Consider the following 5,390-nt stretch of genomic DNA (forward strand, 5'->3'; position numbering starts at 1 on the left):
ACCTTGGGCGAGCAAAAAGCTCCTGCCAGGAACGCCATTGACGAGCACTTTAGTAGAGGCCGTGCGTAGAAGGATGGCGATCCATGCTAACCATCTCTGACCAAAACCTTTGCGCCTCATAACTTCAAACAGGAAGGGCCAAGATATAGAGTCAAACGCCCTCGATATGTCTAATTTCAGGAACACCCCAGCTTCTTTACGTGCATGGATCTTTCTGGCCACTTGCCTCACAAGGAGGAAGTTGTCATGCAGGTGCCTACCACATATAAACGCTGACTGATTGGCCGAGACAATTTCCTTCATTCTTCTCCTCGCACGGTTAGCCAGCATCTTGGCGAAAAGCTTAGCAGCATTGTGGGTAAGGCTGATAGGACGAAAATCCCCAACCAGCTCCGCATCGGATTTCTTAGGGATGAGCATAATATGTGCTTTGTTGAGCCTTCCAAAACCCCTCCCATCCTGCACATACAACTTCATCATCATCGCCATAACATCGTTCTTTATGATCGTCCATGCCCTCTGATAAAAAGCAGCAATGAAACCATCCGGCCCAGGGGCCCGGTCCGGTGGCAGTTCCTTGATGGTGTTCCAAACTTCTTCCTCCGTGAAAATGTTCTCAAGCTCGCCAAGATCGTGAGTCTCCATACCCAGGAAATTGAGGTCTAGATCTGCCTCCCTGGTCGTTGCATGACCCAGCAACTGCTCGTAAGCCTCGGCGAAGATTTCACCCTTCCTCTCTTGCTCAGTAATGAGCTCCTCGTTGTGCCTAATGTGAGGGATGAAATTTTTTGATCTCCGCCCATTTGCCATGGCCTGAAAGTGCTTAGTGTTCGCGTCACCTTCCCGGATCCATCGTAGCCGTGAGCGTTGACGCTCGATGGTACGTTGCAAAGAGGACAGCCCCAAGAGCGCCAGTTTGATAGTCTTGCGAAGCCAAAGCTCGGCGGGAGTGAGAGCATGCATCTCCATGGCGCGGTCGAACTTGAGAATGACATAGTTGGCAATAGCGATCTGTGTCTTGATGTTACCAGTCTTCCTCTGTCCCCAGGCTTGTAGCGCGACAGCCGTATTTCTCAAGAGCACATCCATCCTCTTGAAAGGATCCACTATGTTCTCGTCACATACCCATGCATCCCGAACATCTTGATCAAACCCCTCTAGTTTGGTCCAGTACATCTCGAAACGGAGTCTTCTCTTGTGGCAAAAAGGAGCTGAAGTAGACAGGTGGAGCGGGGCATGGTCCGAAATGTTAGTGGACAGAGCTGGAGGAGGACATCCGGATGAGAAAGCTCCCAGACCACAATCACCAACACACGATCGATCTTTGTCATCACCGGTTGATCCCTTTCATTTGTCCATGTTAATCTCCGGCCGTGCATGTAAACCTCCTTAAGTTCATTATTGTCCACAAACTCCTTAAATCTCCTCATGATTCGTCTGTTGATATTATTGTTGCTCTTGTCCTCCGCCAGAAGAATCATATTGAAGTCTCCCAAAACCATCCACGGCCCAGGGCAGGCCGCGCGCAAAGCATGAAGATCGCATAGAAATTGAGTTTTGGGGCCCTCTCCTTGCGGCCCGTACACTGCCGTGACCCACCAAGTCGATCCTCCCTTGTCATGAACGAGCCCTGTGATAGAGTTGGTGTCGCGCACGATGTTATGCACGGATAGCACCGTGCTATCCCAAGCAAGTAGGATGCCCCCACGAGTCTCCTCAGCCGGCACATAGTCAAACCCATCGAACGATGGGCCAATGCATTGCATAACGATGAAATGATCGAATACATCTAGTTTCGTCTCTTGGAGACACACAAGGCTAACCTTGGCCGCCACTACAAACTCCCTAACTGCATGCTTCTTGGCAGGGTTATTAAGGCCCCTCACGTTCCAACACAACACATGTGGGTTAGGATCCATGGATATAGTGATGAGGACCGCCCACTACCGAACCCAACCATCAAGCTGGGGTTGCCACCACCATGTTGCCGGCCCTCAATTCGCAAGCCGGAGGGACCTCCTTCCCAAACAGGGCGGCGATCACTTTGATATGCTGCTCGCGGAGAGGGGTGTCGAAGATGTTCGCAAGCTCAGCAATTGAGTCCTCATTTCCTTCTAAATCTTCTGGACCAGACCTAGTGCCCGCATGAGCACGTTCTCCGCCTGTGTAGCCTTCACGGGAATCGACGACATCGTGCGCTTGGCTCCTCGTGTAGTACCTCGTGGCGTGAATGGTTCTGCTTCCGGTCTCAGCGGTGATTGCACTTCCTGAAGGAGAGGGGGTGCCAACTTGCGGACAAGGGCATTACAGAACCATTTCAGTTTTCCGAAAGCAGCGACCTCCTGTGGCTTCATGCCACCATTGCATGCCAACTCCACGTTTTGCATGTCGCTGTTTACGTGAGGAATTAGCTGGGTGGCCTCGAACTCCTGCATGGACGCCACTTGTCCATGGGCCCCCTTGTCCCCGCCTGTTTGGGCATCCGTGCCAATCATTGGCACCAACTCACCCAGCGAATTAGCCTGGGCACTGATCCCCACAGATCCTCCACTTCCCGCCTGGTCTCCGATGGGCCCGTGTGGGGCTGGCTCCAGCGTACACCCAATGGGATCCTGTGTGGAGGGCGAGATCCCAGCCTGCATGTGGCCCTTCACGCCTCCCGATACTGCTGCATCTTTGTCTCCCCTGTCGCATGCCTCCGACCTGGGATCCAGTCCCGCACCAACCACCAAGGTGGGGGCCACTACCATCGCCACCTCCTCCATCGTGGGGCCATCCAGCAGTGGCGACACCAGTGACCCACCAGTCCCGCCCTTGGTCATGTCTGGCCGGGCTGCCAGAAGCCGTATCTCCTCGGGTTCAACATCTTTATCCATCAGGGTCGCATCAAATCGCGTGTGGGAGTCCATCAGAATTGTTTGCTGCATGATTGGTGCTGGAATCATCGCCCCCTCTCCAAAGGACCGTTCTGGAACCACCTGTCCCACCACCTGCCTCCTCGAAGCGCACGCGCCAGTGGGATTCGAAATTCGAATCGTCCCCGTGGCATCCTTGTCCACCTGTCCGGGCCCAGAAGCGATCCGGTCAAAAGCAGACTGACGCACCGTCAGCCTATCATGGGTGCGGACCCCGGCCCCACCACGACATCTCTCTCTAGCCTGGGCCATGGGGGAATCTTCCACTCCGACGATGGCGCTCCGCCGCGGGCCACGCCGCCGGCATAGCTCCGGCCACCTCCCGTCCCTCCGGCATTGTCGCCCCTCGAGTCGCGGACCCCAAACTGCCAGCCAAAGTTCTGCGTGTTAGCGCCTCCTCCCATATCCATCTCTGAGTCCGGCAGGCCGCTTTGGCCACTGTCCGACGAGCCGCCCAAGAACCACGGTTCCTCCCCCTCCGGGAACGAAATCACAGAGTCCAGATGTATGAGCACTTTGTATTGCAGAGTCTTGGGCTGGAAAAGCGCCCTCTGCTCCTCCGGCTCCAGCACCGCGAGCCAGCGGCGGGTGGGGATTTGCTTCGGGTCCGCCGTCCAGGCCAGCAACTTGAACGCAGCAAGATCTGAGCGAGCAGAGGTCTCCGGCGCAACAGAATCGATGATACATGCACCGCCCAACAAACTCTCAATCACCTCAAGCTCCCATGCGTGCGCCGGGATCCCCTCGATGACCAACCTCACCTTGAAGCGCATGGCCGCGAACACCGCTGCGACTGCCTGATCCACTGCCGGAACGACAACCTGTGCCCATCAAGCTCCAGCACCGGCCGCCTGCTCAATAGATTCCTGTCCTCCTGTCTAGCAAAGACCACCAGGAAATCCTCCGGCCAGAACTTGTGCACCGAAAATCTGTCCTCAGGGATGCCCATCCTGTCTTTCAGAGCACGCCTCACCAGCTCCGGCGAGATCTCCGACCTGTCCCCACCAATGTACACCACCATGGCTTTGTGAAGCCGGTGCTCAATGTCATCCATGGCGCGGGTCCTCCTTACAACGCACAACTCTGACGGCTCCATCTCCGGATCAACCGCCACCTCCAAGCGCGGCACGGCGAGCCGCGGCCACGCCGGGTCCGCCGCAGGATCAGCCAAGGGCGGCGGTGGTGCGGCCCTGGCAGAAGCAGCGTGCTTGGCCGACCCAGACCCCACCTCGTCCCGCGGCGCGGAACGGCGAGCCACCTTAGCTGCCGCATCCCGACGGAGCTCCTCCACCGGCGACGGGCTGCGCGGCCGCTTGCACTGCGAGGCGACATGGCCGGGGAGCCCGCAGCGGAAGCACACCACCTCATTGGTGCAGTCCTTCAGAAAGTGCCCTTTTGCAAGACACCGAAAGCACTTGTTCCGCATCTCCGGCGAGACCTCCTTCCTCACCGGCGAGGGGCGGCACGGAGCCCTAGCTGGCAGATCCGCACCCACCCTCCTCTTCCACAGGGTCTTCTTCGAAGCAGGGGCCGCCTGCCACGGGGACACACGCCGGCAGGTCTCCGGCACGGCACCCTCCAGCAGAGGCGCGGCCGGTGGCGTGCGGGCGCCAACGGGCCAGCCACGTCCTCGGCGGATCTCTCGGAAGCCGAGGAGATCCCCAGACCAAAGACGACGGGCCTCTCCTGAGGGAACACGGAGTTGACGGAGCGGGGGCTCTCCGTCATGGCCAGGAAGCAGAGAGCGGGGGCCGCGCGATCGATCACCATAGAAGATTGCAATGGGCCTTCACATGACGTACACCATGACGTACACCCGATGCAATATACTCAAAGCCTAAAATCCTTTGGACCCATCGGTCAGCGTCTATGCCCGTTCTTCACGTAATAAAGACATTACATTTTCATTCACTCACACAGATATTGCAATTTTATTCACATTCCGTTCAACATCACATAGACATTGCAATTTTCATATCTGGAACTTGCTTTCACCATAAGATAACTGAAGTCGAAAATGACCTAGAACGAGAAATTAAAATGTGAAATAATTCACCGGTTTATGCCATTTGGAAATGACATCACAGGGGAAGGGGAGGCTTTGCCTGCTTCGATTTGTGCTTTGATACGGTCTATATACCAACGGGATTCATGTATGTGGAAGAAGGCTACAACTTTGTAGCCCTCCATAATCATTGATTCCTTTTCGACCATGGTGGCGTCCTTCATGTGAGGCTGAGAAGTGTTTCACATACTGCCTTAATACCGATGTATTTTTGGAAAACCAATATAAATATTGTAGCCCTGAAACGACGGCTAAAGCCTGTTTGAAGCCCACTCGCTTTGTTTTACCATGTCTTTCATTACGCGGGTATTCTGCTGGAAAACAATGATCTGGTGGGGACCTTAGCATAACTCTTAAGGGTTAGTTTTTTAGTGGTCCTTTAAGACGCCAGAGCTATGTATCGCCTACTG

This window comes from Triticum aestivum, chromosome 3A (assembly GCF_018294505.1).
Source record: "Triticum aestivum cultivar Chinese Spring chromosome 3A, IWGSC CS RefSeq v2.1, whole genome shotgun sequence".
In the NCBI taxonomy this organism is placed as follows: domain Eukaryota; kingdom Viridiplantae; phylum Streptophyta; class Magnoliopsida; order Poales; family Poaceae; genus Triticum; species Triticum aestivum.